This window comes from Melozone crissalis, unplaced genomic scaffold (assembly GCF_028551555.1).
Source record: "Melozone crissalis strain CALT ecotype California unplaced genomic scaffold, PUWL_Pcris_2 ptg000057l_1, whole genome shotgun sequence".
NCBI classification, from domain to species: domain Eukaryota; kingdom Metazoa; phylum Chordata; class Aves; order Passeriformes; family Passerellidae; genus Melozone; species Melozone crissalis.
The window spans coordinates 6,757,760-6,769,618 of record NW_026535835.1 but is presented as its reverse complement, the minus strand read 5'-3'; positions in this window follow the sequence as shown (position 1 = coordinate 6,769,618).

Genomic DNA, 11,859 nt, shown 5'->3' with positions numbered 1-11,859 from the left:
TCCCCAAGGGCCTCCCCCAGCCTTTGCTGCGCTCAGTTGCACAATTTTGGAGGTGAGGGCTGGGTAACCCCGCGGTTTTTGGGGTGTTGGCCCACACTGGGCGAGGCAGAAGTGGGGGGCACAATGGGCACAGGCCCAGGGCACTGCTGTCCCCACCACAGCCCCAAATTCCTGCTGTGCCCTGCTCCCTGGCTGCTTGGGCAGTTTGGGGGTGGCCAGTGGGGCCCATCCTGCCTGTCCCTCTGTCCCAGCCATGGGGCCAATGCTGGGACCCCTCCACTCCACAGCCCTGCTGGGGCCTCCAGGGGCAGCCACTGCTTTGTGGCCCCTCCCAGTGCTGGAATGTGGCTCTGGGATGGGAATGTGGTGTGGGGACACCCTCAATGGGACCTGGCCTGTGTGTGCCAGTGCCAGCCCAGGGGTCAGGCTCAGCCTGTGTGGTGCCTTCTGACTGCCATAACCCGATGCCTCCTGGTCCCCTCCGTGCTGGTGGCACCTCCCAGCCCCCTGGCTCACCCAGCCCAGGGCCACCCCATCTCCCAGCCCAGTGTGGAGCATCCAGGGTACCCCCCTGGGCTGTGCAATTGTCCCCATGGGCACCGAGCATGTGGGGAAAGGGACTTCCCCCCCAGCATCACCTGGTGGAAGTTGGCAGCGGATTATTTCTGGATCGAAAGTTACCCACCACTGTGTCTCTTTATTTTTTTTTTCTTTTTTTTCTTTTTTTCTTTCTTTTTTTTTTTTTTCTTAAATAAAAGACCAGAAAAGGAAAAAAATGAAACAAAAAGCAAAGTGGCAGCACTGTCATGGGCCCTGTCTCTGCTGTGGTGCCTGGGGTGGGTTTGGGGGTGGCTGTGGGGGACTGCTGGGGGATGGCTCAACTTTGACTGAGCATTTTGTGGTTTTGAGGGTTTCCTCTCCAAAATCCTCTCCTCTTCCTGGATGGGCACAGAGCTCATCCTGTGCCTCAGTTTCCCTGACAGGTAAGCCGTGGTCTGGGGTGGTGTGTGGTGTCTCAAAAGCCTCTTTAAGGAGTTTATCAATTTTGGGTCTATGAAAGTTTCTCCCCTGGGTGGCCTTAAAATTTACCTGAGAGCTCTATGCTGGTTTTCTATACACAAATATGTACATATAAATATAAATACAAGGGAGTTGAGACGTGCTCAGAGTGCAGGCAGGGCATGCAGGGAGTTGGTTTTTGTCTGAACCAGCCACAGAGCTGATTGTGGCTCTGAGCAGGAAAATTAACACAGCTGCCTCGCCTGCTTGGAACCACCAAACCTCCTCGCTGAATTAACATAAATGAATATTTGTGGGGGGGGGAAAAGATTTACAAAGCGGGGGGGGAAGGTCAGAAAAGGGTGGAATAAAATTTTGTAGCTGTAATAAGAGCTGGCAGTGCCTGACTCTGGTCCATGTGGAGGTGGGAGATGATGGGGACAGCAGGGACAGAGCTGTGGGAATCAGGGAGCTTGGCAGGGGCTGCCCCCACTGCCAGGCTCTCCCACCTCTCCTGGCTGCTCTCCCAGCTGTAGCCAAGCCCAAGGTCTGACACCAAGCACCAGCAGAGGTTTTCCAGCCCATCACTTCCCATCCCAGCTGATGGATCCAGCTCAGCACTGGGTGCTGCATTGCACCCACAGCCCCACGGCGTTTGTACCCCCGTTTTGTGTCCCTGCAGCATCCCTGCATCCCCTGACACCTCCTCCAGGCCATTCCCAGCATCCCTGGGAATCATTCCTGGGTGAGGAACCAGGGAAAATCCTGCTCAGGGTTTTGTGTTTGTTCCTGCTCAGGGTGAAGAGAGCAAACCCTTCTGTGTGGCTCCATCTATTTATTGGTACCTTTAGATGCAGATATTTATAATTCATACATATGGATGTATTTAGGCTTCATACATATATATGAATCTCTAATGTCTATATATATATATATATATATGTGTATATATATATATATATACATATATATATGTATGTATATATATATAAATGCTGTATAATATAGAAAGGCTTTGCTCAGGGGCAGGGGTGCACTTACAGACACCCCTAAATACAAATTCCCCTGAGTCTCACCCATCCTGGGAATTCAGAATACCAGGAAAACAACTCTCCACCAATTTTTCAAAAGTCCTGATGCCCTGGAAGACCATCAGCAAATGCAAAACACCCAGGGACAAACCCCAGGAAAATGGGAATTCTCTGAAGGCTCTGATGGTCTCTGGTCCTCTTCACTCCTACCACTGCCATTGTTTTCCCCATAAGAATGATCCAGTTGGGACATAATAATTAAAATAAAAAGACCCCAGAGTGCTGTTGGAGATGGGGACATGGAGGTTGCAGCTGGGGGTTGGTGGCACCCATGGGGACAAGCCCCAAACCCACCTGCGCTACCCCAAACCCAGCCCCTTCCCCTTTGACTGCCTCAGACCCCATTAAATAATCCCCAACCAAACAGCCAAGTGCCAGAGAAAGGAAAAACCCGTGTAAAATAATGAGAAAGCAGCTCTCTGATTGCTCCCTGTGTTTATTCCTGCTGCCTTTTCCCTGCTCGGTGGTTCACTATCTGTTCCCAGCAGGCAGGGACATATTTGCATTTTAATTTGGCCTTGTGAGGCTGCAGGAGCCACCTGTGAGGAGCAGCAGGCAGAGCTGGGGCCCTGCACCCTGATGTCCCCCTGCTCCCTATGGGGTTCTTGTGCCCCCAGACGTGCCTTACAAATCCTTTAAACCCTCACAAAACCCCTCAAACCTCACGGAGCATCGATGTCTCCGGGCTCAGAGAGAGAGGAGGGATCAAAGCAGAGTGAAAAATGGGGATTATCCTGTGCTGAGCTCAGCCCCTTCCCTTTCCCTCCATCATTTCCCTCACCCTCCAAACTCAGAGCCTTTTTTCCCCAATTCCCTGTGACAGTGGTCACAAGGGTTCTTGGATGAGGGAACGCTGACTCCATGTTCAGAAGGCTTGATTTATTATTTTATGATATATATATTACATTATAACTATACTAAAAAGAATGGAAGGAAAGGTTTCCTCAGAAGGCCAGCTAAGAACAGAAAAGAATGAATAACAAAGATCTGTGGCTCGGACAGAGAGTCCAAGCCATCTGGTCTGTGGTTGGCCATTAATTGTAAACATTCAAGATGGCCCAATCAAAAATCCACCTGATGCATTCCACAGCAGCAGATAACCATTGTTTGTATTTTGTTTCTGAGGCCTCTCAGCTTCTCAGAAGGGAAAAAATCCTAAAGAAAAAGATTTTCACAAAAAGATGTCTGCGACAATTCCCCCTCTTGGGATGCCTCCCGCCACTCCCAGCCGTGTGGGATTTGTCCAGGAATGGGGACCCCAAAATTTATAGGGCAACAGGAGGTGCTGCATCCCAGGCTGCCCCATATCCCAGGGGATGGAGGGATATTCCCCACAGCCAGGCAGATTCATTTCCCGGGATCAGAAAAGCCATCCCTGGCTGTCCAGGGCGAGTTTAATCAAGGTCTCTGTCCCCCCTCCCCGCTGTTGACATTACCGGGGCAGGATTTGCGATTTAATTACTTTGCTAATTGCGCGGTTATTTCTGGGGGCTCGAGGCTGTGGTTTTTTTTTTCTTTTTTTTTTGTGCCTGGCTCATCCAAGATTCCTCCCTAGGGACAGAGGAGGGATGCTCCTGTCTCCGCACCAGCTGCAGCTCAGCACCGGCTTCTCCAGGGAACAGGAGCAGGAAAACCTAAAAAATCAGACACCGAATTTTGGGGCTCCTCCTCTGCACCAGGAACTTGTTCCCTTCCTCGCAGCTGAGGATACTTCTAAATATCCTAAATATCCTGGCTGCAGGTTCCCATTGATTCTCCTCAAATTCTTCCCTTTTTATCTCCCCCAGCACTTTCCAAGGATAGCAGGACTGGAGCCCCTCTGAAATGAATTTTTTTTCAAGGTTTGCTGGGAGCTTTTGCTGCTCTCCAGAACTCCCTTCAGGCTTGCCAGGAATTTTGGGGCCTTTCTGGGTTTCTTTGGTGTTGTCTCTGCTCTTGTCATTGGAATTAAATAAGCTTTAAGGTCCTTTCCAACCTGAATCCGTCAGGAATTCTGTGATTTGGGGCAGAGGCTTCTCCTCCAAACCTCTGGGCTTCCCTTCCAGCGTTTCAGTGAAGAATCATCACCAGTGATGCCTTGAGAAGGCTGGCCTAGAACAGAGACTGGACAGAGTTAGAGAATAAAGAAGGGATTTATTAAAAGGATCTCCTCAATGGATCCACCTTGGGCAGTGCAAGAGCCCAGCCAGGGCTGCACCCAAGATGGACCAAAATGGTCCCAAAATGAACCCAAGATGAACCAAAATGGTCACAAAATGAACCCAAGATAAACCAAACTTGTCACAAAATGGACAACCAGTCAAGAGGCCTCTCACTTTGATCAGTTCTGCTCCATTTGCATCTTGGAGTTAATTGTCCAATTACAGCTTTAGGTTATGCAGTTCCATCCTGCTTGTTTTTCTCTCTTCATTTCACCATTATTTATTATATTATATTACATTATATTATTATCACCACTATTTCAGAGCATTATTTATGCTCTTGGGACTGAGATTTGGATCATTTGTTCTTGGTCCCCAGCTGGAGAAGGAATTGGTTTTTCTCCTTGCTCTGTGCAGAGCTCACCACACCCTAATATGAACCCAGACCCACACACTAAGGCAGCACAGAATGTGAAAAATAGAAAAGCTAAACCTGAGGCATCCCCAGGACGGCTCTGGGAGAGGCAGATCCTTTAACCACGGCTGCATTTTCAATGAGCATTCCCATAAAGGAGCGGACTCATTCCCATTCCCCCGACTCAGCACGGCCGGGAATCCTTCCTGCAATTCTCTCCTGCCCCTGTTGGGATCATCCGGCACTGCCGGGGGGTGTCCCAGGCCAGGATTCCCTGTCCCCCTCCCGAGGATTGTTTGGGATAAATCCATGGATAAACCCGGCTATTCCTGGGAGTCCCATGCCTGGATTCCCTGTCCCCATCCCAGTTCTGCTCTGGAGGGATTGTTGGGATGAATCCATGGATAAATCCAGCTGTTCCTGGAGATGCCCGGCCAGGATTGCCTGTCCCTCCTCCCAGTCCTGCTCTGGGGTGGACCCATATTGGGATCTTTAGCTGCTCAGAGTGACCCCGAGAAATGTTAAAAGGCTCTTTTCCCATCCCAAGCACTTGAAGAAGGAGTCAGAACTCTTCATTTCTCAGTCTCAAGGTTGTTTATCTTATCTATAAAAAATTTTCTCCTGCCCTGACGAGGTCCGTCCAGCAGGACAGTTCCAGGCACTCTGCCTGCCCCCAGGGCAGTGTTATGTCTTTATACTAAAATCTACAATTTTTATAGTATTTACAATTCCTTTCCAATACCTATCACCTACGTTAGACAGTGAGCCTCTACTCTAAACCAATCTAAAAGTGCCAACATCACCCAGAAGATGGAGGCCAAGAAGAAGAAGAAGGAGAAAGGCTGGACACACCCAGATTCCTCCATCTTACCTCCTGAACCCCCATTCTAAAAACCCCAAAATCTATTTTTCCACCCTGTGATAAATTCACTATCATTCTACTTAAACTGTTGTGGCTTGTAATCCTTCATGTAAAGGTTGGTAATTGTTTTTTCCAAGGGCTAAATCAAAGGCACAGGGGTCTTGGGCTCTGTACCAAGGTCTCTGAGCCCCCTGACAGGGTCTCGAGTCCTCCAGGGCAGCCAGAGGAATTTCCTGGGGTCCCACAGACCCGGAGGGATGGTTAGGATAAATCCATGGATAAATCCCATTTCCTGGATGCACAGCCAGGCAGGACAGGCAGCAGATGCTGTCCCGGCTGCCTGGCTACAGAAAAGCCCCAATTTTTGTGAGTTCCTGGATTTAAAGGTCAGGGAAGAGCAGCTTGTCTGACCTGCTGTGACACAGCTCCCAATTATCCTGGCTCCCCTTGGACATGATTGAAAACCAGGCTGTGAGGGCTGGGCAGGGCTGGAGCCTTTCCTTCTTCCCATGGGAGCAAACATCTCCCAGATATCTGATTTTTGACGCACGGCTGAGCTCCTTCTTGGAGCAAAAGTTGAGTATATTTTTTTCGCCAAAATTGAGTATTCTTTTTTTCATCAAAATTGAGGGGTTTTTTTTGTTTTTTTTTTGGGTTTTTTTGGTGAAAATTGAGTAATTTTTTTTGGCCAAAATTGAGTATTTTTTTTTGCCAAAATTGAGGGGTTTTTGGTTTTTTTCACCAAAATTGAGGGGTTTTGGGGGTTTTTTTGGTTTTTTTTTTGGGGGGGAGGGGTTTTTGCCAAAATGGAGTAAATTTTTTTGGCCAAAATTATTCCTTTTGCCAAAATTGAAGGGTTTTTTTTTTGTTTGTTTTTATTTTTTTTGTTTGGTTTTTTTTTTTTTTTGCCAGCCTGGGTAAAGCAAAGCCTATTGGCCAGGAAAAAAAAAATATCATGGATTTTAATTCCCTGCAAATTGGTTTACAGCTGGTTTTGGTTGTGGCTCTGTGTCTTCACTGGAAATCTAAAGATCTGCTCCACAGGATGGGGAGAAACCAGATTGAGGGAAAAGTGGCTTAAACTGAGATACATCTGGAAAAACCAAACTGGGGATGGAAACAGCATTTTGTCATGGTCCAGCATGACAAGGACAAGGTGCAGAACCCCTCAAAGCCCCCCTGGGTGTCCCAGTGACAAAACTTCACCCACCTGTGCCTCAGTTTACCTTGCCATGGTCTGTGGCAGGCTCAGGGCTGCAGCCTAATTAATGCGACATTAATTCACTGCTCAGTAATTAATCCCAGCTGGTTTTCACACTCTCTCTGACCCTGGATTTGCAGGGCCTGATTGTGTCCTTTGCGAGGTTCCAGTTAAAAATAAAAACCTCCCTCAGCCCAAACTTCAGCTCCAGCTCTGTCCCTGCCTTTACCAAGTAATGTCCCAAGGTTTGATGTCCCAATATTTGATGTCCCAAGGTTTGATATCCCAATATTTGATGTCCCAAGGTTTGATGTCCCAAGGTTTGATGTCCCAAGGTTTGATATCCCAATATTTGATGTCCCAAGGTTTGATATCCCAATATTTGATGTCCCAAGGTTTGATGTCCCAAGGTTTGATGTCCCAAGGTTTGATATCCCAATATTTGATGTCCCAGCTCTCCAGGATGCCTTTTCCTGCCTGACCTTGCAGGTTCAGGCCTTTTTGGCTCCTTGTCCCTGCTAAAATCCCAGCCAGGCCCGTGCCTAGAATACTTGGAGGAGGCATAGATCACCCTAACGATGCAAATCCAATTAGCTGAGGGCTGAGCACTCCACTGATGAAATCCAGGGGTTCAAAGTGCTGAGCCAGCAACAGCTCTGCCCCTGATCAATGCCATGGAAATGATCCTGCTGCTTCCTGGGAGCTCATCCCTTTCTGTCCTCACATTTCATCTGAGCAGATGAACAAACCCCATTCTGGTTTGGGTTTGGGGTGAACAGAGAGGTACCACAGCTCTGGTTTTACTGCTGGAAAAATGAGGGAATATTGTTGCTCAGATGGGATTACCCAGAGGAAGGGGGGGATTCTCTGAGTGGGATCCACAGTGGAGGTGGGGAAAATGCAGTTTTGGGGTTGGTGTAACCCAACAGGGATTTATGGAGCTGCAGAGAGGGGACACGAGCTGGGAGAAGCACTGGGAGAGGTCCATGAGCACCTCTGAGTGCCACCTTTGATCTCTAGGGCTGTGCCCACCCATTCACCCCCCATGCTGGTGATCCCAGCCCCTCTGGATCCATCCTGACCCCTCTGGATCCATCCAACCCCTGCAGATCCATCCCAACCCCTCTGGATCCATCTCAGTCCCTCTGGATCCATCCCAAACCCTCTGGATCCATCCCAGCCCCTCTGGACCCACCCCAAACCCTCTGGATCCATCTCAGTCCCTCTGGATCCATCCCAACCCCTCTGGATCCATCCCAGCCCCTCTGGATCCATCTCAGCCCCTCTGCATCCATCCCCACCCCTCCGGATCCGCCCCAATAGCTCTGGATCCATCTCCATCCCCTCTGGATCCACCCCAACCCCTCTGGATCCATCTCAACCCCTCTGGATCCATCCTGACCCCTCTGGATCCACCCCAATCCCTCTGGATCCATCCCAGCCCCTCTGGAAGCAGGAGATCCATGGGGAATCCCTGCATCCCCCCAAGCTCCCTCTCCCCACCCCAAGTCCCCACAAGGACCTGCTGGATCATGGAAAGGTATAGATTGGAAGGGACCTTCAAAATCATCTCCTTCCACCCTTTCTGTACACCTTCAACCCCTTCCACTGTCCCAGGTTGCTCCAAACTCCTTGGATTTATCCCCTCAAAACTCCCAGAGGAAAAATGACAGAAGAAAACCCCCCACATTCAGAAATAAAAATATTTCCCCTTGACATGTTTCCCTGGCTCGCAAGGAGCCGCCTCAATCTTTTGATCTGGAGTTTCTTCCCCCCTGACGCATCCTTTGATTGCATTTATTTATTTTTTACCTTAAAAAAGCTGGAAATCAACCCAAGCCCTTTTGATTTTGACTGGAACGGAGACAGAGCACAGATGATGTCTCTGGAAAGTGATTTCTGGTTTGTTTTTTTTCCTCAGCTACACCAGAACCAGGAAAAAGAAAAAAAGCCCAAATAAATCTGTTGTTGGCATGGCTGGGAAGGAGATATTGAGTTTGTGGCCTTGGCTCTGCTCTGCCAGGAGATGGAGATGCCAAAATGCCTCTGGAAAGAAGCTGTGGGTGCACAGGGATGGAATCCAGCACACCCAGAACCAGGATGAGCCCTCCAGAATGGAAATTATCCCTTTTGGGGGCATTTTTAAGGATTTGATCTCAGGGGGAGGCAGCTCAGGGTTCTGCTCCTGCTCCAACTGATCACATAAAAACCTTCTCTGCCCCACAGAAAAATTGGGAATTTGGGGACCTTTGCAACTTTAAATATTGTTTTGGTTTTGGGGGTTTTTGTGGTTTTTTTCGTGGCTTTTTTTTTTTTTTTTTTGGTTTTATTTTTGGTGGGGTTTTCTTGTTTTTTTTTGTTTTGTTTTATTTTATTTTGGTTTTTTGGGTTGTTTTGGTTTTTTTGTGGGTTTTTTTTTTGTTTTGTTTTTGGTGGGGTTTTTTTGTTTGTTTTGTTTTGTTTTTTTTTGCTTTTCTTAGGTGTTTTCTTGGGTGCTTTTTGCTGGTTCCACTGGCTGGGGTCATGCCAGGTGCTGTGTGTGGTACCCACACAAACCAGGTGTAGTGGTTTTGAGATTTCCTGGGATTTTTTGTGTTTAATGTTAATGTTTGTGTTTTTCATAGAGCCTTGTACAGCTTTTTAGTGGTTCAACAAATTGTCAATTACACAGCAGTTTTGCATCACTTCCATGAATGCCTCCCATGCCGAACCACCGCACTGTGCACGCTGGTGAGCACCAGAACACATGAAACAAACACTGGGGGTGATCTCCATCCCAGCAGAAAGCACTGGAGATGGGAGAAACACAAACCAGGGATTGCTGGGAGCAGCAGCAACAAATTTGGTGTCAAATCACCAAAACCCATAATTTCTGAGGTGCTTCCCTGCCACCAAAGAGCATCACTTTGCACACTGTGAGTATAAGCAGGGCACATCCCAAAAAGCAGCTCCCAAACCCTCTGGAAAGCAGCTGGATCACTTCATTAGGGTGCTTTTAAAGCTCTCAGGTAGCTGCTTTATTGCTGATTTATTCCCTCTCCACTCTAAGAACACTCACACTTGGTTTTCAGTCACTGCAGAGCTCACATTTACCAGATCCTCTCACTCTCCATGAGCAGATTTTGGATTTTGGGTTTGTCTTGGAGGTGATGGCCAGGAGAAAATTTTCCACCCAGAGGATGCAAAACCTCTCTGGAACATCCTCCCAGGGCTCTGTTATTTAATTCTAATTTAAAATACACAGATGCCCCCCAAAACCCCCCTTAACTGTGCTTTTTGAGGCACTCTGAAGACCTGAACTCTTTTCCAGGTGGGCTCTGAAGGTACCAGAAATTTATTGCTAAAAACTCCAGTGCTGGGATGTTTTATCCTTCTCCTTGATATTGGAAATTAGGTTTTTTTTTGCCTGGTGGAGCTCGGGGAGGTTTTGTTTCTGAGCTCACTGATGCAGAGATTTCCCTCTGATCAGGTTGGGATTTCATTTTCCTTTCCCCCACTCCTCCAAAAAGGTTTTTCCAAGGATTGAGCAGAAGACACAGCCTGGAGGGAAGGTGGCAAACCTGAGAGGGAGAAAGGAAACTTTTGAAGCCAGAACTGTTGCTGGGTTTGTGTCACACTTCCCACAAGTGCCTGTGGCTGCCATTGTCCTTGTGTCCAACCAGTGGTGGAAAAATCCAAATTTATTCCCAAATTTATTCTCTAATTCTGACCCTCAGGGCCCTCCTTGGATCTTCCCTGTCCTGCAGGCCTTTTGTGCTGGCAAATCCAGGATAAATCCCAATAAAATGAGTGAGTAGCATCTCCCTTCTCCTGGACCACAGCACTCAAACACCCTCCAGCCTCCCTGAGATGTGGATGGACCCAAACCAGCTGTGGGGAGCTCCAGCTGTTTCCCTGCCTTCTTTTCCCTCTCCTTTCCCCCTTTTCCCCCTCTCAGTGCCAGCAGCATGTGATTTACAGTGAGATAACAGCTCCAATTGCTCCAAATTGCTTATTGAGGCCTCGGTGGTAAATCAATGGTTTTAAATGGGATCACGGAGCAGCAATCCCAACAACAGCGGGATAAAAAATAATACAAAAAAATACAAATGGAGCAGCCTGGCAGGAGGGAGAGGGGAAGGGCTGGGCTGATTGCACCCAGCTCTGCTGCTGGGTGGGCTCCAGGGGCTCGGGATCCACCCAATCCATTCGGGAATTTGGGTAAAGAGAGGTGAGGTTGCGAAGAAAGGTGGAATTTACTGGCTCCTTTGTCACAGCCCTTCAGCATCACACCTGAGACAGGATCCACAGCATCCAGATGTGGCACCTGGCTGTCCCTACAGACCTGACCTTCCTCACACAGATGGGGAAACTGAGTCAGGGCATCCCTCAGGCTCAAACTGGGCTGAAACCCCTCAGGGATGCCCGTCCAGCTCTGCAGGCAAGGTGGAATCCCCATCCATCCCCTCCAAATTCCTGCATGGAATTCCCCCCATTCCTCCCAGAACAAAGAGCCCCCTGAACCCAGGCATTTTCAGGTCCTTAAATCACCTTTTTTAGTTTTTTAAAATTTTTTTTTTTTTTTTTGCTTTTAAGCTCTCAGGTTCTCACCGTGAGTAAGTGAAAGAGAAACGCTGTCACTTAGCAACCTCCCCAGCCTGGAGGATGCGAAGGGAGGTGGGGAGAAGGATTTTTGAGTTTCCTCCTGCTGGAATTTCCAACTCAGTGCTGGAATTTCTGCATCTGTGAGATGAAGATGCAGGCGAACAAAAGCCCCATTAGAGGTGGCAGGGAGTGGATGGATGAGAGCCCTTCCCATCAGCAGCTTCTCTTCCCCTTGATTAATGAATTTCATTTAGCACATTAACAGCTTTACCTTCATCTGCATGGTCCAGGCAGCAAAAGGCTCTGGCTCAGCCTTGGCTAAATTGAGATGTGAGGGACAGAGGGATGGACAGAGGGATGGACAAATGGGCTTTGTCCCAGACAACAAAATCAGTTTGGGGTGCATCCCTTGTGGTGCATGGATGAGGTGAAAGGGCAGCTGCAAAATCCTAGGACAAGATTTTGTCCCTGCCACCCAAATCTGGAGCATATCCATCCATCCATCCATCCATCCATCCATCCATCCATCCATCCATCCATCCATCCATCCAGTTTTATTTCAAAAT